Here is a 24,442-nt window from a genome sequence, read left to right on the forward strand (position 1 = left end):
CCATTGAAGCCATAGATTCAAGTGTGAGTCAGAATATTTTTATAATATATGTACTTCCTGGCCCTCTGACCCCCCGTCCCTCTAAAAAATCTGATCAACGTCTCCACATAAGAAGTGTGCCTGGAGTTTTACAGGTTAAAAATTAGTTTTAGGTTAAATTAGCTTCGTGTTACTGGGGGCATTTTTTAACTCAGCAAGTGATGGAGTTAGCCAAGTGATATGCTCTTAAAGTAGCCCAATTATAATGAAAGATGTAAAGGGCTTTTTATTAGAGGATAAAGCCTAAAGAGTTCTTTTCCCAAATGGAAGATATCCAAACAAATTTTACTGAACTGAGAAAGTTTCAGTTATTGTCATGTTAATCTATTTAATGCCTAACATAAAATGATCGCAATTTAGAACAACATTAAATATTACCAATGTCACACAGTACTGTCCCTTCCGTACTTCCAAAATCACTTGAGCTTACTTTCACTGTATCCTCCAAAAATAAATAGCCCATTTTTGTATAGATTCACCCCTACTCCCAGTACCAGGAAGAGCTGGACTTATTTTCTTAAGCTGGTTGAAGTATTAGAGAAAACGAAAACCAGTTTTCAATATTTATTTGATCGATTTTTCTTTTCTGCTCCCATACCCTTAAGTATTAACCAGAAGTCTTAAAATTTGTCATCATTTTCAGCTGTATTGATTTTAGACAAGATGGAATCATCTCTGTACTTTTTCAGTGCTCTGGGAAATACTGTTGTGAATGTTCATTTCATTGAAAGTAGTTGAAGATTAATATCTATTATCAATCATACGAAAAGATAGTGCATTATAAGGCAAGGTCATTTGGAGTTTATCAAGTTATGAATTTATATTTGGAAAAGTATGAAATTTAAACTAGAAAAATTATTTAATTACTTAATTTATTTTCTAATATAATGTAAACAATTTTTAATTGGTAACTAAAAGATTCTTGCATCTTATTATTTATAAAACTTGTTCAACATTAAGCACTAGACATCTAAGCTTCTTGTAAATGTTAATGTACTCAAAGACCTTTGTTATGTCCACTTCTCATTTGAATTGATGCAAAAGATGGTTATTAAAACTAATATTTTTCTTAGGAAAATGAGTATAGTTATTACCATTTGATAACTGGCTTCCACACATTGACAATTGTGTGGGTTGTTTGTAAAATTTCTCATAACACTACTTGGCATACCACAATTAGCTTTAATCAATCTTGGAGTATCCTGGAATAATAACAGTTTCAAATTAAATTATGATTATCAAAGTTTCAAAGAACTCTTAATATTTTAGGGATAATTTATTTCTTAAAAATTCTATACTTCTGGAATGGTGGATTTTCAAAATAAATTTTTGTGTGTCTTATTTTAAGGTACCACTATTTTATTCAATGTTTCTGAGGCATGACATTAAAATAGGTAAAGAGAAATTAGATGAAATTTATTTTGTAAATGTATGGTCTTCTTAAAGAATAATTTTTAAGAATCAGTTTTTCTTTATACTGCTAACAAAGGTGTGCACCTATAGTTCCAGCTACTTGGGAGGCTGAAGCAGGAGGATCACTTGAGCCCAGGAGTTTGAGTCCAGTATGGACAACATAACAAGACACTATATATTTAAAAAATTAAATAAAAGAGGCTGCTAGTAGAGGTTTTATATTTCTTCTTTTATTTATATACTTTGGCTTGCCTATCGGAACTCTGCTAAGCATTTTAAGGCTATTACGAATATTTGAGGGGGGCAGCACCTGTGGCTCAAAGGAGTAGGGCGGCAGCCCCATATGCCAGAGGTGGCAGGTTCAAACCCAGCCCTGGCCAAAAATTTAAAAAAAAAAAAAAAAAAGAATATTTGAGGGAAGGAGTAACAGGGATGAGATTTATCTTCCTGTCTTAACTGAACCCCCCCACAAATTCTATATATACAATATATAGAATTTATATATATAAATAAATATATATAATTTTATATATTATATATATATAATTTAGATATTGGAAAGCAAGAAACTTTCCTAAGTTTCTAGTAAGAAACTTATGAGAAATGCTTCAATCCAGAAAGGTGAAGCCCCGTAGTCCCAAATCCTAGTGGTTTGTACAAGTTAAGGAGGCCAAAGTGGCTAGACTTTGAGTGGGATGTTGGAGAGAAGATAGCCACACAGACAGAGATTGAGATTTTTATTGAACAAATGGGCTTACTGTATGATATTATTATTGCACTGGCTGTGAGAAAAGCTTTTATTATAAGGCTGGCCAATAAGGAGAGAGGAGTCATACTCAGATATATCTCCCTGATTTGGGGTCTGTGGCAAATATTAAGGGGTCAGAAGATAAAGAAAGGGTTTAGGAATGCTGATGCGGCAATGTTGACTTGGAGGGTTTCAAAATTGACCATTTACAGTAAAATATGATGAGGCAGATTTTAGCCCCAGATCTCCCGGAAAATGAGCCCCATACTTCTGAAAAAGTTTCTGTAATCAGATTCTAGTCACATCTGGGTCTTCTTGGTTCTGCTGGGAAGAATTCTGGGTTCTACTTGTTAGAAGCAAGAGCTTTTTCTGTTATTCATGGCTAGGCTATGTGACTTGTAATTTGTGCTCTATTATACCGAAGAAATGACTTCATATTTTGTTAACAACAGAATAGGTCCAGTTTGGGTTGGTTTTGCAACTACAATATCTGGAGTGTAGTCTTCAGCTGAGTATTGATCATATGAAGAAACTACATGAGGCTAGAAAAAGATCCATGAGGAAGGGTCAGGCGGACAATCCCTGGAGCTCACTTGTGGTTGGACATCATTTGTGCTGCTATAGGAAAAATGTAAAGAACTTCTAAAACACGAGATATTGAGTAGAATCCTAAATTGGATACTACTTCAGTTGAGAAACAAAATGAGTCCTTCCTTGACTAGAGGTCAGCAAATTACAGCCACAGGTCAGATATAGCCTGAGGTCTGCTTTTGTGCAGTACTCTCCCTAAGAGTAGTTGGTGAATTATTAAAGGGTTGCCCAAAAATAAGGAGAAAAAGGAGGAAAGGAGAACCACAAGAAGGAAAAGAGTGGTGAGAAAAAGCAAAATAAGACAAAGAACACAGCCTGACATGCTGACTGCAGATTTGTGAGACCCTAAGTAGAGGACCCAGGCAAGCTGGGCTTACTTTAGGCACTAAGTTTCTGCAATTCATCATGTAGCAATATATGACTAGTATAAAGAGAAAACACTTTCCAACTTATTCTATGAGATCAGCATTAACCTGATGACAAAACCAAAGAAAGACATTATAAGTAAAAAAAAAAAAGGACAGGGTAATATCCATCATGATCATAGATGCAAAATAGTAAATCAAATCCAACCATAGATCAAAAGAACGCATTGCTTTGCTATCCGGGATAGGCAAAGATGTGTACTCTCATCATTTCTATTCAACGTTGTAGTGAAGGTCCTTACTCCTGCTACAAGGCAACTAAAAGCAATAGCAGGCATTCAGATGCAGAATTTCAGTAATTTCAGTAATCTTAAATAAATGAGCATAAGGATAGCAAGTACTTTTGTTTAATGAAACCCTAATTTGTTTCTGGTGAAGATGAATGTAGTTTTCCTTTTTATTTTTACATGTTTAAATTTCCTTTTCCTCATTAGATAAAATAAAGAGATAAATGAACTTCATAGTGGTACTTTGCCAAATCAACCCTTTTTTCCTTCTCCAGTAAGTGCTTTTGAAAGGCTAATGTCAAATAATGTCTGTTATACAGACTATTTCATAAAGCCTGTTAATATTGATCAAATAAGTATTTTCATATTCTTAGATAGCAGTTAGCCTACTAATTTTTTGGCCAGATCTGTAATATCCTAGTATATTCTTATAGACATAATAACTGCCAGGAAAATGTTTGGCTAGACCTCATTCAAGTAAGGGAAAGGATATTCATGATTATGTGACATGTATATTTAGAATATAATATTTCAAGTTAGATTTGGCAAGCAAACAGTCATGCACTAAAACATGTGAGATATCTTGAATACTTTTTGGAAAAACCCTCACGGGAAAATAATTTAAGAGTTACTAACATTTGTCTTAGCTCTGACTTCTCAATAAACTTTTGGTACAACATTTGTGTTTTACTTGCCTGGCTTCCTTTCTACATGAACTTCCATTCAACTTTCCAAGAGTTCCTTGTTGTATAAGGTCAGGTAACTTATATTTTCAGATGAATTCATACGCATGAAACAATGATCATTTTATGTATTGCTTTTCATGATGTTGGAGAACTTTGTGAAAATTAGGTAAAAGTAATTGAGGCACATCATGGATAGCAATGTATGTGAAGGTGCGTGAATAATTAGAACATCATAACAAATACAATTTCTTGTTTTGGTTCACTGCAATTATAAACCTAGGCCACCAATTATATTGCAATCCTTCCCTACAGTAGTCCCCAAGCTACATGGCGCCAACATGGAGCCAACTTTGAGAAATGACTTTGCAATCTGTCATACCACTTACTGCTAGGGATAACATCTCTGTAGTTGAATTAAAAGTCATTCTTTGTATAATATACTAGGCTTACAAAAAAAATTCAGCCTGTCTGATTTCAATTGTTTTGACTCTTTGATGGTACCTCATGTCAAAATCAATTCCAGGTGGTCTTAGTTAATAAAATAGCACCAAAATTCATGGAGACATTACAATAGGATCATCAAAACATTGGTGACTGTTGCAAATATTAGAGATTGTAAACTCAGTAGTCAGGGTTTGAAAAAGCTTTCTGGTATGGAGATTGGATGATAAAGAGATCAAGCTCATTTATCTCTTCTCTGTATTGTATGTTTCTGGAGACGGATGTTTAGTTCCAGTAATATTACTCAAGAATATGCCTGGGGAGTCTATTCTTCTATGAGTCTCTGCCAAAACAGCTTGGGCAACAGCTGGTGGTAATTCTGGCTTCATTCTCCCGCTCAACAGCTGATGTTCAGGAGCAAAGAGGCAGAGTGGGTGCGTTCTGAGCCATGCTGTTTCTGCTTCTCCTCAGCTGCTCTGACTCCCACACTCAGGAGCAAATTGGAAGGCTGACTTCCTAGAAGTGGCCTCAAAGGGAGGACAGCCCTACAGCTCTACATACTGGGGAAAACACGAATGGTTTTGACATATGTAAGTCCAGGGGGAAGGAGCAGAAAAGACCAAGTGCTTCTATTACCTGTAGAGGAGCCCTTATTTAAGATCCATGGGTAAAGATTCTATTCTTTTACAATGGAACAATGAAGTAAGTGTGGAATTTGGTGTTTTATCAACTAGGGACAAAATCTCTCAATTAACATCATTTTTTATCAATTATTTTGAAAGAGTTACCTATTTCTTAACTCTGGATACTGTTTACTAGTAAGTTCAAAGGTGTTGGTTTTAGATAAGGATATTTCTGTCTATTTCCACTTTAAATAGTTTGTTGTAGTAGGAAACTTTCCTCTTCAACTGGAATTTTTGACATGTAAATTCTAGTTTTAGCTTTACCAATATAAAATATAACTATGAACACATTATTTCTTGCAGCCTCATTTTCTTTCTGTAAAGTGAGAGAATTAGGTTAAAATAGTTTCTTTCTGCAGTCTCTTGAGCTGAAATCAGGATATTATAATCAAAATATCGAATCAATGTTGAATGACTTTAATCCCTCTTTTACTTAATAGCCTTTTACACATTTAAAGAATGCACCTGTGTCCATCCCATATATTTCCTCCTTTAAGTTATTCTCTCTTCTCTTTTTTCTCATGACTCAGTTTCTAGTAAATGATTCTGAACATACTCAAGAATATCAAATTGCTTCTTAAACCATGGCTTCAAAAATTATACATGATGTTGCAGATGTGGTCTAGTCAATTCACAAATAGCATACATTTTTTGGCAGTTGCATAAATTCCCTTGATTTTTGTTGAGCTCCAAGTCAAGCAAAATCACTAAATCATTTAAACACTTTGTTACTTATCAGCACTGTCGCCCTCAATCCCGCCTTTTATATTTATATTGCTCAATTTTTTTTGGATTTAAGAGCAGATATTTTATCTTGTTTATATGCTTCATCTCCATCATAAGAACACAAATTTTGGTTGTAAGACTGTTTTTTCATATTCTGACTCTGGCACTTCTGCCTTTGAGATTTTACTATTTATTCTCTGATCTGTAAAGTAAGGATATTACTGTCCACCTACTATGTCTGTGTGAGATGAGGATTTACAGAGTCAATGTATGTCTAGTACTTGGCATTGCATCTGGAATATTATGTGTGGTCAGTGAGGAGATGTCATTGTTATTGTCCTAACTCCATCTTCTGTTGTATTGGCTATTCCATCAAAGTGGTGGATAAATAAGCCATCATCCATTTTTTTTTTAAACCTAAACCTGTGATAACATTTTTTAATGGAAAAGGATTGAGGTATGAATCCTAAAGTATAACTAGTGACATCTAGCTAGGAGGTAAATTTTTGCTTTTTTTTTAAATTTTTTCTTTTGGTATTTTGTATTCAGCACTCTGTGGGTCAAATTGCTCAACTCTATAAACATTCATTTAATATTATTTTCTGGCCTTTATATCCATCTTGTCCATAAGAAAAATATAAAAGAATTAAGGATCTAATTCATTTCTCCTGATGTTTTCTGGCTTCAAGTGAGCACCAATTTTCTTTCTAAGATCTTACAGTCTTAATGATTGCCTTGACATCTTATCCAAATCTATTTGCATTTACTAATGCTGCACACTACATCATTCATTTATTTCTTCTTTCTAGTCACGGGCATTAGCACTATTCTTCCTGAAACACTACTGCTGGTGGTCAAATGACTTTTTCCTGTTGTCTTCCCACTGACCTCCTCATTTGGTCAGTTATTGGCCAGGTCAGGAGACCTGCTTTTGACTATGCAAATAGTCTTTTCCATATGCTCACTGAGCTGGGTTTCAAATTTACTATGCTTTTTTTTTTTTCTATTAACACTATGCAGTTTGGAAATCCCTCTCCTAATGTTAACTTCCTTTCCTTTCCATTCAAAATAATTTTGTTTTAAGAAGCTTGGGAGCTTCTTTAGTAAAGCATTATGAATTAGTACAATTCTTTTGGATGCCTGTAATAGGAAATCCAATCTAGGGGAGTTTATTGGGAAAGTACTGTACAGTCTAAGAATCATAAGGCTCAGACATTGTTAGAGGTAGAATTAAAGCACTATTTTAGGACCTAACTTTGCTTTTCCTGTGTAGACTTTTGTTTCCTGTTTAATACTAATTCCATTTGCAGATACTTGCCCTGTTGTGTATGAATGTTTGTGGCAGATCTTGCCTGAAGGTCCTGTCATGTCCAGTGGGAAGGAACAGCTGGCTTTCTGGCAATCTCAGTAAAAATTTTCTGGCTTCTCAATGGCTCTGCTAGGGTCACATGCTCATCACTGAACCAATCCCTGAGACCAGAGAAATCCCCCATGTTTCAGTACCTGTTATACATTGAAACTGGTGATGGGGTTCAGGACGTGCTACAGTAAAACATGGCGCCTTGGTATCTGAGGAAACAACCAAAGAAGGAAGATGCCTCACCTCTGCTCTCTTAGCAGCCCATGAAACCTAGCTGATCTGTCCCTAAAGCAGGTCATAAAAGAAGTGCCTTCATTATGACCAAAGGAAAGGAATATCTTTGTCTCTGAAGACATAGGGACACAGAAGAATCTGAGCAAGCAGGCATTGCTAAGGTTCTCTCAGTTTATTACCATTAAATCATAACCCTTTGTCTAATCATAATTCTACATGGATATCAGCTCTTCATCATACCCAAGCAAAACAATGTACTGTTTTGCTTGGTTCTTTGAGTCTTCATTTCTAAAACCTCCTGTATCATGTAAAACTTTTATAAAACAACTTTGTGTTCTTTTCCTTGTCAATTTATATTTTATTATAGGTACCTCCATCATTAACCTTGCCGTACTTGAGGAAAATATACTATTTTTTCTTTCCTGCACAGGGAAAGATCCAGAGATCCCCTGGAATTTCATAGAATATGAATAGGGACCCGCATCTTCTATAATTTTATCTGTCCGCATTGATGTAATAATCCAGAGAAGGCAACGTACAACTGTGCTCAAACACAGACCCTCCTTTTTCTAACTATAATATCTTTTCTTCATAGGCACATGTGCACAAATACACATGTACACATGTGAGTGTGCTAGCCGCTCACTGACTTCTTTTGCTCTTCTGAATTCCCCGTGTATATGTTTAACGTTTTCCCTAGTAACTAGACCTTTGGAAACAAAGCAATGTTTTGTTCTTGTTCTTATTTTAAAGTGATAATCCACATATAAGTATAGAAGCTTCCTAAATTGCATTAAAATGGTGATAATGTAATAAAACACACAAAGATAGAAATACCAGGACAAAGGACTATTAAAAATAGAGAAGTAAGAAAAATTTTGGACAATGGAAATTTTATGGATAAGCAAAATGGAGAAAGTGGATGCCTCATACTCTGTATTAAGAGAAGTCAAAGTAAACAAGGAAATTTGTATTAGAACAATCTATAAACAGTTAGTAAGCAAAGGCTCCACACACATCTGAAAGCTACCATGTGAAGTGGGCCAAAAACCAGGATAGTTGATTTGTAATCTGTATTGAGAGCACTTGCAACACTAATATCTCTTCTTTTGTCTCTGCAGAAGACAGATAAGAGGTATACCCTATGGCTTGGTAGACTTTGACCTTAGAAACCCTAAATATAATAGAAGCTAAGGTTAGCTGTTGGGGTTGAAAATAGGAATATTAATCCTTCACACTGAATCATGAAATTGAGCCTCCTTTTCCAACTTGGTCCTGGAATGCTGGTAGCCAAGCTTGTCACACCAGGCAGGGGACTAATGTATCTCTGGAGAAACTGACCAGTGCAAGAGAAAAGGGCAAAGCAGATTCATTGTGCTCTGGTTACCACTTCACTACACTGCACATTGTGCTGTGCTGAGTCTAGTGAGATGTAACAATCACATGTTAGAAGTTTAATGCAGTGGGTCTCAAAGGACCACAGATGCCTAAGATTTGTGATAAGCCAGTCTCCTAAGGCTTGGGAAATCTGCCTAGGTTGGATGGGGTCTTGTCTGCATGTGCCCTAAGTCTGAGAGACCCTAGAAAGTAATCTGCCTTGAGTTTTTTTATCCTTGGGGCAACAAGACATGTTGGGATAAACCCTTGAAAGACATTCTGTTCTGGAGGCAGGGGGTGGGCAAGAACAGAGCCTGGGCTCTTCAGATAGTTCCTACTTATCTCAAGATATCTCCTTCCCAACATATTCTACAGATATTTTTAGGAGTATATGTGAGAAAGTGGGAGAACTGGATCACTCCAAAGTCATCCAGAGAATAGACCTGTGAAAAATATCTATATATATTGGCATTTTGGACTCCCACCTTAAAACTTGTAAATCTTTCCCTCAGAGCTTCCAATTAGCATTTTAGAACTTCATGTTTACCATACAAATGATGAGTTAAGGATCATAGACACGAGGAAAACCCATAACATAAATGACAAAGACAGAATTTATAAATGGAAAATGGTATTAGTAACACAGAGAAAATGGATAGTTCAGACTGAATAAGATCAAAGAAGATAGGCCAAGCCATAATAATAAAAGTCCTGTCTTCACACTGGTACACAACAGGGTAGTGAATAGTATCTTTCCATCTGATGGACTGGAAATTTTATGATTCATGGAGCATCAGGTGCAGTACCAAAGATCTTTTAACAGTTGTAGAAAGAACTAGCCCTTGATTAAGCAATGCACTAATCCTGAATAGACATAAAATCAAGAAAAGGATCAAACTGCTTTCAAATCCCTTAACTGTGTCTCAGAATAAAACTCAAGAATATTTATAAAAATATAAATATACACTCAGTAGGGTAATATTTACAATGTCTGATATCCAATCAAAAATGGAAAGTCAACCAAGAAATAGAAAGACAATCCACAATGGAAAAAAAATAAGTCAATTGAAATTGACATAAAATTTATACAGATGTTAAAATTAGCAGAGAACAATATTAAAACAGGCATCATAATTATATTTTACATGTTCATAAGTTAAGTAGAGCCATGGGAGATAAAAAATGTTCCAAATCACGTTGGAGATGAAAATTAAAAAGGAAAGGATTAATAGTGGATTATATACCATAGGAGAAAAAGATGGTCTACTTAAATAGTTTTAGAGACTATAAGAAGTACAAAACATAGGAAAAAGAGAATTTAAATGAACATAGAAGTGACATGTGCAGCAACATTAAACAGTCAAATGTGTATATAATTATATTCTCTGAAGCACCGAAGAGCAGTGAACAACAACCAATTTTTGAAAAACTAATTGTTAAAAGAATTCCAAATTTTATAAAAAGTATAACCTTGGAAGTTCAAGAATTTCAATGAATCCCAAATATAGGAAATATGAAAACAGTTACACTAAGTCAAATTATAACCAAATTGCTTAAAACCAGTGATACAATCTTGAAAGCAGCCAGAGAAAAAGCACACTTTACATATGGAAGAACAGAAATGGAAATGCGAACAAAATTCCTGTCAAAAATAATGCAACTGGTAAGACAGTGGAATGACATCTTCAAATTACTGAAAGTAGAAAGAAAAAATATAGTCACAAAGCTATTAACCTATAATTTTATACCTATCACAAAGAGGTGAAATAAATAATTTGCAGAAGTATGAAAGGTGAAAGGATTCATCATGACCGAAACCTCACAGCAAGAAAATCCATCAGGCATATGGGAAATAATACCAGATGAAAATATGGATCTGCAACAAGCAGTGAAAATTGTTAGAAATAATAATTATGTGGCTGAATAGTTAATACTTTTCTGCATGATATGATCTCTTTAATGTATCATCGATTAAGAATATAATAATGTAGCATGAATCTTTTTATTTTTTTATGACAGAGTCTCACTGTGTCACCCTCGGTAGAGTGTTGTGGTGTCACAGCTCATAGCAACCTCAAACTCTTGAGCTTAAGTGATTCTCTTGCCTCAGCCTCCCAAGTAACTAGGACTACAGGTGCCTGCCACAATGCGTGGCTATCCTTTTGTTGTTGTTATTGTTGTTTGGCAGGCCTGGGCTGGGTTCGAACCTGCCAGCCCTTGTGTATGTGGCTGGCGCCCTAACCACTGAGCAAAAGGCAGCAAGCCACATGGATTTTTTTTTATTATTAATTCTTAAATGTAAAAGTAAAATGTGTAACAAATACAGCACAAGAGTCAGGAAAGAAATAAAGTGTACTATTATAAAGTTGTTATGGTATACAGCAGTGGTGCTATAGCTTAAAAATATACTGCAGTAAATTAAAAATATATACTACAAACCATAAAGCAGCCGCTAAAATCATAAAGCAACAAAATTATAACTAATAAGCCAATAAAGAAGATAAAATTAAATCTAACTCCAAGAGGGTGGAAAAAAGAAAGGACAAAAAGAACAAAAATCAGATAACAGTGATAGAAAATAATAATAAATAGCAGGATGTTATTTTTGAATCTAATTACAACAATAATCATATAGTATAGTGGTATGAATTGTTCAAATATACAATTTAAAAAGACATGAATTTCAGTATAGACAAAAACAGCAAGATCTAACTGTATGCTGTAAGAACTGACTTTTTTTTTTTTTTTTTGGATTTTTGGCCAGGGCTAGGTTTGAACCCGCCACCTCTGGCATATGGGACCGGCGCCCTACTCCTTGAGCCAAAATGTAAGATCCAAGTAGACTAAAAAGATGAAAAAAGATACACTCTACTAACACTAGCATAAAGAAATTTTATGAATAGCTATATTAATATCAGAAAATATATTTTAGGGAAAAATATTTACTAATGATATTACTAATTAGTAATAAATGATTTAGTAATTAGAATGATTTTCTAATGATTTTGAGTCATGAGATATAACAATGATTTTTTATAGACTTCTCTAATAGAGCCTTAATATATCTGAAGTAAAATAGAAGTTTAAGTAGAAATAATCCAATCCACAAATACTTTTAATAATTTTGATAATCCCTTCTCAACTATTGATAAAATAAGTAGACAAATTCAGTAAAGAGATAGAAGATTTGATCTGCCATAATATTGATTAACTTGGTCTATTTGACCCCAAGTAACACTCTACCCTCCAACAGAATACTTATTGTTTTAAGTGCACATAAAATATTGATTAAAATTGATCATGTTCTGGGCTATAAAGCAAGAATGATTAAATTTCAAGTAATACATGGCTGCTTTCTCTTCCTTCCTTCCTTCCTTTCATCTTTCATTCTTTCCTCCCTCCTTCTTTCTATTTCCTTTCTTTCCTTTTTCTTTCCTTTCCTTACTTTTCCTTCCTTGCCTTCTCTCTCTCTCCCTCTCTCCCCTCCTCTCTCTCTCTCTCTCCCTCCTCTCTCTCTCTCTTTTCTCTCTCTCTCCTCTTTAAAACACTCTTCTTTCTCTTTCCCTCCCAAAGTAACCACTATCCTCATTTTTATAATAATGGATAAACTGTGCCCATTTTGAATGTGATATAGATGGAATCATTGGTTCAAATAATTACTTAAGAAATTTATCAGTATGTTTACTTATAGTTGTACTTGATTTTATAATTGTACGTTTTTCATTGTATGATTTTTTTTATTATTAAATCATAGCTGTGTACATTAATGCGATCATGAGGCACCATAACTGGTTTTATAGACCGTTTGACACATTTTTATCACACTGGTTAACATAGCCTTCCTGGCATTTTCTTAGTTATTGTGTTAAGACATTTACATTCTACATTTACTAAGTTTAACATATACCCTTGTAAGTATGATTCTATCACAGTTTGTTTACTCAGTGGACATTTAGATTATTTGTAGGAATTTTTTTTTGGTTTCTATAAAGATTTTATGTATTTTTTGTTAGCATACATGTTCAATTTTTTGGTTTTTGCATAAGTATTGTACTTAGGAGTAGAATTCCTGGGTTACATTATAGGTAAATGTTAAACTGCAAAAAAACATAAAAAACTGTTTTCCAAAGTGGTTACCACTTTGTATTCAGACCAACAGTGTATCAAGTTCCAGGTTTAGGTAGTTTAAATAAATAACACAGCTATGAAAATAGCTGTATTGTGTGTGAGTGTGTGTGTGTGTGTGTGAAATAGATTATTCATAGGTTATTCATATGTTTGGTTTTGGTAGATAATGCCAATGAGTTTGTCAAAGCAGTTGTTAAAATTTACACACTGATCAACAATGTGTAAAGGAAAGAAGAAAAGAAGAAAAAGAAGGCAGGGATTTCTAGAAAGGATGAAAGATGAGGAAGAAAGTAATAAAAAGAAAGGAAAAGAAAAGAAAGAAAGAAAGGTAAAAGAGACAAAGGAGGAAAAGAGAAAAGAAATAGGAAAAAAGGGGAAGGGAAGGGTATGGGAGTGGGGTGGATTGATAGGGGACCATACCTATGAAGCATATTGCAAGTACAAGTTGGATCTATCAGGTGTAGACCACAAATGTCTTAACACTGTAATTTGGTAAATGAGGTGAAGGCTATGTTAATTAGTAGGATGTAAGCACTCAAATTTGTACAAATAATCAACACACTGAATCCCATAATGGCATAAATTTATTCATGATCTATGTACAAATGACTTAATAATAAAAAAAAGAAACAGTAAGAAAGAACAAATAAAGAAGTAATAAGTGTAGAAATAATTAAGTTATAAAGTGGGGCTATTTGGTATCTATAGAAAATTTTATCCTAATATTTATCTTGTTTCCATTTTTGTTCTTGAAAAATCTATTGCCAATCTGTCACTTCTTTATATGTAATTATTTTTCATTTATAGTGCTTTAGGAATTATCTGTTTAAATGTTGCTCTTGTTCTATGCCTTTTCTCCTCTGTTTCTGGGTCTCCAGTTACATATATGCTACAACTTCTCACAGTGGACTTTATTTCTGATCCTATTTATTTTCCATCCTTTTGTTATTTCTCTTACCATTTTTAATAGCCATTTCTGTTTTATGGTTTCCTAATTTTCTTTTCAGATATACATAGTCTGTTAAAACTGTCCTCTGAGATCTTAATTTCATTCATTTTTCTATTCTAGATTTGAAGTTCCTTTTCCAACTTACTATAGCAATTTTTATAGTTTTAAGTTGTCTGCCAAAATCTTAAGGTTGTACTTCATCTACGCAAAGATAGTAAGCATAGTTGTTTTACAGTCTGGGTTTGACAATTTCAGGAGCTGGAGAACTCATGCATCTGTGCTCTCTGTTGTTTCTATTGGTTTTACTTTTGTTTTATTGTAGTCTTGCACAGCACCCCACTGCTTATTTTACCAAATAAAAACTTTCTGCCTGTATTTTGTGATCCTTTATAACCGATTCCTGCCTAACTCGTTCAATTCTATTTGTCACCATTAACTACCACATACTTTCTAATCCTGTTAATTCAATATAAATTACCTCCTTTGTATTTTTTCATCATCACTGAGAATATCTAGTCACCTTCTCTAGAACCATTTAAGTCCAACCTGTCTTCTAGAACTCGATTTTTCTACTTTTTTCTTGTAAAGCCTAGTGCAGCTAATCTAACCTGTACAGCTTTCACGTATGTCAAGACTGTTTTCATGGAATGTCATGGAAACAAAACTGAGGCAAAATAGAGAATTTATAGGCACTGCTGGATTTGGGGGGTTCTGCTGGTCCATTGGCTCATTGTCGCTAATTTTTCTTTATTCTTTTCCAATTTTCAAATATCTTTCTCCTTCCATGTGATGATGTAGGGCAGCTCCAAACTTGTATATTTTCTTTATTTTTTTTTTGAGACAGAGTCTCACTATGTTGCCCTTGGTAGCATGCCTTGGCATCACAGCTCACAGCAACCTCAAACACTTGGGCTTAAGCAATTCTCTTGCCTCAGCCTCCCAAGTAGCTGGGACTACAGGTGCCCACCACAACGCCTGGCTATATTTTGGTTGTAGTTGTGATTGTTTGGCAGTCTTGAGTGGGTTCAAACTTGCCATCTCTGGTGTATGTGGCTGGTGCCCTAGCCGCTAAACTACAGGCGCCAAGCCAGTATATTTTCTTTTTATATTGAATTCCACTGGAAAAAGAAACTTGCTACATCATTGGTAACAAAAATAATCTTGGAACTGAATTGCATTTGCTGATACTGCGATCACATTCCTGTCATTGTCGCCAGAGCAATGGAATACATTACTGAGTGGCCAGTCCTGGGTCATGCACCCCTCTGACATATGGGCTGAGATGATGCAAGCTCTGATTCTGTAAAGGAAAATAAAAATACTTATAGCAGAAAAAGGGTAGGTACTTCCTCAGAAAAAAAGCAATGGTTTGCACTCTTATTTGGGCATTTTGAAATGATAGACACTAGAAGCGTTGAACTTACTTGTTTTTTAATTATTTAATTATATATATATTTGTTTATCTTCTCAACTCAATATAACATTTAAGATATATTAACATGTTTCATAACCTTTGAAACATGGTTTCATAACCTTCATGTTTCTTTTTTACCTTTTATGTTGTCTATTTTATAAAAGATTCTAGACTTTTCTATGTAGTTTGACAATTAAGTTTGTAAACTTACCATCATATGTTTATTTTGCCAGCACTGTACAAACAACTTGGTAAAATTTCATAACCTTTGTATATCAGTTTCTCATAGTTATGTTCATATTAGTATGTGCCAATTTCTTTCTGAGTGATCTTCATTATTGTTGTGTGTTTTTGTGTGCTCGTTTCAAGAATATAAGCGTTTGAATTAGAGCAATGAACAAATGTTAAATTTCTTGTGAAAGTTGGCAAGAGTGGGAAGTGAAATCAGGAACATGTGAGTCCAAAAATATGGGGATAATGCCATGAATAAAATGGCAGTATACAAATGGATTAAATGTTTTTCTGAGGAAAGCATGACTGATGAAGAGAGGTCAGGGCAGCCAGTAACAAGCAGAACTGAAGAAACACTGCAAAATGTGATTGAATTGTGCATCAGAAGCATAGCCAGTAACAAGCAGAACTGAAGAAACACTGCAAAATGTAATTGAATTGTGCGTCAGAAGCATTAGCTGACTGTGAGAAGCATAGCAGACCAAATAAACATTGAAAAAGAAACACTTAGATAAATATCAACTGAAAATCTTATCATGGAAAGGGGTGCCCCAAAAGAGCTCAGTATTGAACAAAAGCAAAGGAGAATCAAAGTTTGCCAAGATCATTTGGGGAGACAATATGATGTTTTGGGCTGTGTTATCACCAGTGATGAAACATGTTTCACCAATACAACCAGAAACAAAGCATCAAAGCACATAGTGGAAGTCAACCAATTCTCCATCACCAAAATTTTCCATTAGTCCAAGATTCAAAATAAAGCTGCTAACCTTTTCTGATGTCAGAGGGAGTACTCATTATGAACTTGTAACAACTGGACAAACAGTTAACCAAGATTACTACTTGGAAGTACAAAAAAGTCTGCACAAAAAAGATAAAAGTGACAAACTTTTCACCAATACCTTATGGCTCCTGCATCATGACAATGCACTAGATCACATGGAACTGTCTGTGAGGGGTTTTAGCCAATAAAAAGAGAAGGTTTATTGAAACACCCTCCCTACTCATGTGATTTGGTCCCAGTGACTTTTTTCTTTACCCAAAGATAAAGGAAATAATGAAAAGAAGACATTTTGATGACATTAGGACCCCAAGGGTAATATGACAACAGATCAACAACTCTGATGGCCATTCTAGATAAAGAGTTCCAAAATTGCTTTGAAGGTTAGACTAGGCACTGGTGTCAGTGCATAGCTTCCCAAGAGACGTACTTTCAAGGAAACCATAGTGATATTCAGCAATAAGTTCTATAGCACTTTTTCTAGGATGAGTTTGCAAACTTAACTGTCAAACTACTTCACTGCTTCTTTGGACACATACAAAGACTTTCTTCCTTGCAGCTGGATTTGATTTGTGTGAAAAATTTTGGCGGGCTTTGAATAGATAGAAGGGAGTTATGTAATTTTTGATCTGAAGCATTTAAGGGTGGGTGTACATTCCCCCTGTACTTTCTGCTCCAATGATATAGCAAATTCTGATGCCACTTCTTCATATAGCAGCATCACAAAATGATGCAGATTTGATTATGCTGGGACCCTTAGTGACTGTGTGGAGCAGTCTCACAGTCTCTCTCTTTGTTTTATTAAACTACAAAAATTTGAGATTGCTTTGTTTCTATATCATATTCTAGCCATGCATATGTAATTTATGAGTATTTATGGCCATGAACTAAGAATGCTCCATAAGAGAGCATTGTTTGACTGTTATCATTTTAATTGTATGTCATTATGAATGTTTTAAGTTTGAAAGTGATTTCACATATATTCTAATTTGGTTTTCATAATTATCAGATGACAGAAGTTGAGAAGGCTTTATATTATTTGATTTACAAATTAATAAAATGTATTTTAGAACTGTTGAGTGACACACTCAAGAGTGTACTTGTATGGGACAAATGTCTAGGACCCCGACATTCTAAGTTCAAGTCTGGAGTTCACTATTACACATTTATAGTAAGTTATGCATTCTAACTTATTTTTTCTTCACCATCAAAAGATAGTTTTGTAGTAAGAATTTATATAAATAGAAAGTTGGTCTGCCATTGTTTCTTGTCCTCTGGGATCTAATATCCATATTCAGGAACTATACAGTATGGGACAATATAATTAATAAATGCATTTTACTATTTGCTACGTATGAATATCTTATTTTTTCTTCCCAGATTTTTACATGACCATGTATTTTGACAGATTTAGAATACTTCAATTTATTTCTATGAAACTCAACTAATTCATTAGTACCTATATTTTCTCCCTGGGATACAAAAGGTATACTTGTATACTCAAGATACATGGCCATGGTCTATTTTAGATGTAATCAATTCAGATTTTAATCTCAGTCTTATGAAAGTCTGACTTCTATTATCTTTTTTTTTCTCCTCACTGGGTGACCTATGTTGGGGTGGTGATGATTGAGCTTGGGCACCTTGAGTCCAGCTGACTTCTACCTTTTTTCCGTCTGGCCAATGGGCTTTTGATTCCCTGCCATAATCCTGGTCTCAATGTAAACTACTCTTATCCACCTTCTTCCCACCTTAACTGCCTTTGGTTTCCTCAGTTTTCTCCAGATGTCTTTGCTGAACATGGGGGAAAATTATAGAGAGGGTGCCTTGGAGCAGCATTGGAATTCTTTGCTGCTCTTCTAGCCTCAAACAGAGCTCCTATAAGACAACTCTTGGGTCCATGTGTAGAGATAACTCCTTCAACCACTATACTGGGTATTCAGCTTCTCTAAGGGGCTTAGATTTTCCTAGATTATACCTTAGGTTTTATTTTTTTTTAACCTTCTAGTTCCTGGCTCTAAAAATCAAATCTCCAAATAATCATGCTTTTAAGCTCCAAGACTCTGTTGCGAGGGTGAAAATAAAAGAAAAAAAAAAAGAAACTCTATAATTTCCATCATCTTGTCTGAGTCTTTTGTCAGCAGCTGTTCACTGCTTTTCCCCTGAGGGAAATATATATAAAAAACTAATTTATTGGTAGGAATTGGTTAAGGGTAAAAGGAATGGAAACAGTTTATGACCAGTGTAGTATTCTTCAATGCATCTACGTTTTTCTTGCCTTCGGTGTTTTTATGTGCCCCGTTTATTTATTTATATTTTTGGCCTTTACCAAAGACTGTCTTAGATACCTCTGTTCCAAGGTCCTAGTAGAACAGATAGTGTCTACTTAGCTAATGTGTGCTGGGTGGTAGTTTAGATGAGTTTTATATGTACCTTTACGTAGTATTTCTAAACCTATTGAATCTTCCAATGTCTTTAAAAGTGGTGAGTATCAAACAGGCTGTCAGGAATGTCTGATTTATTGGTATGTTAATTGTAATTTGTTTGAGCACAAGGAATAGGGAGATGACTTGAACTGCTTCGGCGAAAAGAGAGTTATATGAAGAACACTGGGGTATCTAATGAACTCTAAGAGGAAGAGTCTAGTGATCTCTCAGACTTAATGGGTACTACAACATGGAAAGCCTTCAAGATACTCTCCATTCTCATCTCTACTCTAAATACTGGCTTCACTCTTTCAGTCCCTTTGGCAGGAAACACAACCACTGAATTCCCAAGCCTCATATATCTTAACCTGACCACTAACTGTTCTCCATTCCATAGCTCATTTTTTTTTATTATTATTGGAATTCATTGAGAGTACAATAAGCCAGGTTACACTGATTGCATTTGTTAGGCAAAGTCCCTCTTGCAATCGTGTCTTGCCCCTCAAAGGTGTGGCACACACCAAGGCCTCATCCACCTCCCTCCTTCCCTCTCTCTACTCTTCCTTTCTCCACCCCTCCCTCCTTCTTTCTCTTTCTGCTCTCCCCTTCCTCCACCCTCAGAGTGACCTTAATTTTCATTAATTGTCCTCATATCAAAATTGAGTACATAGGATTATGCTTCTCCATTCTTGTGATGCTTTACTAAGAATAATGTCTTCCATTTCCATCCAAGTTAATACAAAGGATATAAAGTCTCCATTTTTTTTAATGGCTGAATAGTAGTAAGTATTCCATGGTGTACATATACTACAGCTTGTTAATCCATTCCTGGGTTGGTGGGCATTTAGGTTATTTCCACATTTTGGCGATTGTAAATTTAGCCGCAATAAACAGCCTCGTGCAAGTGTCCTTATGGTAAAAGGGTTGTTTTCCTTCTGGGTAGATACCCAGTAATGGGATTGCAGGATCAATGGGAGGTCTAGCTTGAGTGCTTTGAGGTTTCTCCATACTTCCTTCCAAAAAGGTTGTACTAGTTTTCAGCCCCACCAGCAGTGTAAAAGCGTTCCCTTCTCTCCACATCCATGCCAGCATCTGTAGTTTTGAGATTTTGTGATGTGGGCCATTCTCGCTGGGGTTAGATGGTATCTCAGGGTAATTTTGATTTGCATTTCTCTAATAGATAGGGATGATGAACATTTTTTTCATATGTTTGTTAGCCATTTGTCATCTTCTTTAGAGAAGGTTCTATTCATGTCTCTTGCCCATTGATATATGGGATTGTTGGCTTTTTTCATGTGGATTAATTTGAGTTCTCTATAGATCCTAGTTATCAAGCTTTTGTCTGATTCAAAATATGCAAATATCCTTTCCCATTGTGTAGGTTGTCTCTTTGCTTTGGTTATTGTCTCCTTAGCTGTACAGAAGCTCTTCAGTTTAATTAAGTCCCATTTGTTTATTTTTGTTGTTGTTGCAATTGCCATGGCCAGACTTCTCATGAAGTCTTTCCCCAGGCCAGTATCTTCCAGTGTTTTTCCTATGCTTTCTTTGAAGATTTTTATTGTTTTATGCCTTAAAGTTAAGTCCTTTATCCATCTTGAATCAATTTTTGTGGATGGAGAAAGGTGTGGGTCCAGTTTCAGTCTTTTACATGTGGATATCCAGTTCTCCCAACACCATTTATTGAATAGGGAGTCTTTCCCCCAAGGTATGTTCTTGTTTGGTTTATCAAAGATTAGGTGGTTGTAAGATGTTAGTTTCATTTCCTGGTTTTCTATTTGATTCCAAGTGTCTATGTCTCTATTTTTGTGCCAGTACCACGCTGTCTTGACTACTATGGCTTTGTATCCATAGCTCATTTTTAAAGAACTTTAGGCTCAAGCTCCAGTTGACCTATCTTGCCTCAGAACCAATTAATACTGACAGTAGGTTATTATTACCAACTTCATGAGACCCAAAAATGTTGCTATTTTTCTCTTTAATATGGTATCCCAAAATGAATACATAATAACTTCACTATACCTCTTGTGTGTTAAGCAGAGTGATGAACACATCATAGGCACTTGTGATTATTTGCTGACTGAATGAATAATTTGTTGATTAATTAAAGAAGTAAGAGACTTATTCATGTCTATATGACTGTGTCATTAAACCTTAGCATTTTCTTTGAATCATTTGAAATTGGATCACATGGATCCACTTTCATGGTGCACTTTATGAAAATCTTTCTCCTTCTATTAGAATTCATGGAAATGATAACTGAAATGATTACTATACAGTAATATGAACAAAACAAATCTAAATTAAACCTTAACAGTTTAATTTGAAATGCTTTCTGAGTGAGTTCCCTAATTTTGAAGTGTTTGCAGTTTCCTGCCAGACCCTCCCTCTTTGTATAACAGCCCAAAAAGCTATCTTTGGGGTTTATTTAAGTAAGTGATGGCAAATGATTATTTCATTGGCATATGTTGTAAAAACATCTTCCCTGCTGTTCATGGGCTTAATTTTCCCACTACATACCTCAGCATTATACATGCATCATGCCTCACAGGACACAGAGTTAAGTAGCTAGTCCTATTTAAATACTATGGCACAATCTTCTTCAAACTCTTAAAGTACTATGAGGTATCATACCACTTTTCATGAGCTCTGTATATTTCAATTATTTAAAGTATTTAAAATAAGATTTTGTTAGTTAATACTTTCAATTACGTTGACGTTGCCCTTGCTGGCAGCTAGGGATAGAGAAAATATTATCAGTATGTTCAGGGAAAAAGACTACGTAGAAATCAAGTAAATCACTTCCATACCCAAGTAACACACAAGAGATTAAACTGTCTTTATGTATTTTGAATAAAAGTGTTTATCATATGTTTCTATGAAAAATCAGATAGAAATATTTTGTGTGGGAGGGATTTGAGTTTGTCATCCAATATTTTATTCCTCATTCTTACTATGATATTTAATATAGGGTCTCAATAGATGGAGTGCTTTAAAAATAGTTGCATGTATGGGAAGCTTATAAAACCTGATACCAGTGAAACAGTTACACTTCAAATACTTCCAAATAGTTCTATGTAATAGACAATTAAGATGTTTAAAGGTATAAACTTTTTAATTTATGAAAGTTTTAAACATTAGCCACAAACGTCTGTGAGGTTATAAATTTTCAACCTCATTCAGGGATAGGGTTGTGCACACTAATCCTTTTTATAGGATATAAACTATCGTGTTATAAGTTGCTGGAGTTGGATATATATGTATATACCCACACACACATACACGCATGCAGCATATATATTTCATACATATATGTACACATATGAATATCAATATCTATATTCAGTGTAAACTATGTCTCAATACCCTTTATGAGTCCACCAGAGGTATCAAAGAATTATCTATTTCTTGAAATACTGGCTTGTGAAATGTGAAAAAACAAGTGGCAAGGCTGAAATAAAGACTTCGCAAATCACTCAAGTATTCCCTGACAAGACTGTTAATAAAGTGAGGATATTGCTACTCAAAGATTCTATTTCTTAAGATAAAGATGTTTCAAGACTAGTGTACTGTTTTGTCAAATTCATGAATATGCCTAAAGAAGTTAGTCATATTTTTTATTACCCATTTATAGTTATGAGTGTTATATGAAAACACAGATAACTGAGATCATCACATAATATTAGAATGACTCATGGGGAAGAAATTACTTTATTCCAAACAATGACCAGTATTTTTTTTTTCAATCTAGCTAGATATTTCTATATTTTCTAATAGCTACTGATCTCTAGAATACATAAGCTAAAAATCATAGGTTACTTATGTTACCTTAGAATTAAAGAATGATGAGATAATGGAAAAAAGAAAATTTGTCTTGCTGTTAGAATTAGACCATATTTCATTTTTTATTCGGATGTATTTTTTTATCAATATTCCTTTCCAAAAATTGAGCATAATTGTTTTTCATACTTTATTTTAGTGAAATGCAAATTAGAAGTGTTATAGCTAATCAATGCCACTAAAATAGTTCTTTTAAATAACCAGGACATGAACTCTTTAACAAGATTCAGTCAGTTCTATTTATAGTTCCCCCAAGCTATGAACTATTTGTACACCCATGTTTCTGCATAATGACTTTTCAATGTGGTTTCAGTAATCATTCCAGAAGGCACAATCTCAAAATATCTATATGCATAAAGAATATATTTAAAATAAAGGCTAAATTGGCTGGCCATGCATTAAACCGTTTGCCTGTGAAATCATTTTGTGAAATATCTCCAAACAGGAGATGTTCCAGCTGAGTGTAGGACATAGCAAACATTTTTTTGCTTACCATATTATATCACCATAACTTCTTTTGGAAACACTTCTTATTCTAAGTGTCCTCTTAAACACTTCTTTCTTTAAGATGGCAAGCCATTTTGAGAATTTGGACTTTATTTAGCCCACACAGGATTAGGAGAAGAGACAGATTCATTCTCAAATGACTTGCCTTTAAATACTTAATAGCTGAAATAAAGGCACTGGTGCTTTTGTGATGAAAGTATGTTAGCACCAGACTCCCCCAATTTAGGAGACGAAGGGAGCAAGGAATGAATAATATAGGCTTCCTTGGAAGAGTACTTGTCTTCTCTGTTTCTGAATGAGAAGCTGTTCTCTTTTTTCTTAAGGCTTTGGAAAGACATTTATGAGAGCCATATTTTTTAGTTTCAAAACAAAAATAATTCATTTCTTTTGAGTTTTCCTTTAATCAAGTACATGCACAAAATATCTTCACGAAAATGAAGTTTTTGTAGTTAACCTTGTCATTTAGAAGACAATGTCAAAATAATTACATTATATTGCTAACTCCTATGTTTCTATCTTAATGTCTGAAGAGAAACATCAGATATGGACTTCACTCATGATTCCAGACCTCAAATAACAGAAAAATATTTCTGCATTAAGTCCTTAATTTTATTTTATTTATTTATTTATTTATTTTTGTGTGTGTTTTTTTTGGCCGGGGCTGGGTTTGAACCCACCACCTCCAGCATATGGGACCGGCGCCCTACTCCTTGAGCCACAGGTGCCACCCTAAGTCCTTAATTTTAAATTTGCTCTTTTCTTTATAGCCAAGTAATGACACTTTCTCAGATTGTTACAGTCAGATCTACTGTGCTTATTGCATTATACTTTTTCTAAATATTAGGGCAAAGAGCTTTCTAGTTAACTTCTAGTCAATGTTTACCAATGGAAATGATGATTTAGTAAATTACTTATAATTACTTCTCAAGGTAATTTTTATTTACTAATTTCTGCTGTTAATGTGGCTTTAGTAAATAGAAATGTAATTCTATAAACTTGGCTGTTTTCTGAGGTCATTGTTTTTTAAACCATGGACTGAGGATCTTAGTCATCTATAGAACGGGAATCTTAATTCAAATACGGAGTACCAGAATGTAAGTGAATATACATTCACAATTTTGTGTTTGGTAATGTCTCTTGCTGCCATGAAATAATTTTTGTATGTCTGTTCCTACCTCTTTTATCTATACGGACTTACATATTTTTAAGTAGTATCTGA

This window comes from Nycticebus coucang, chromosome 7 (genome assembly GCF_027406575.1).
Source record: "Nycticebus coucang isolate mNycCou1 chromosome 7, mNycCou1.pri, whole genome shotgun sequence".
NCBI lineage: Eukaryota > Metazoa > Chordata > Mammalia > Primates > Lorisidae > Nycticebus > Nycticebus coucang.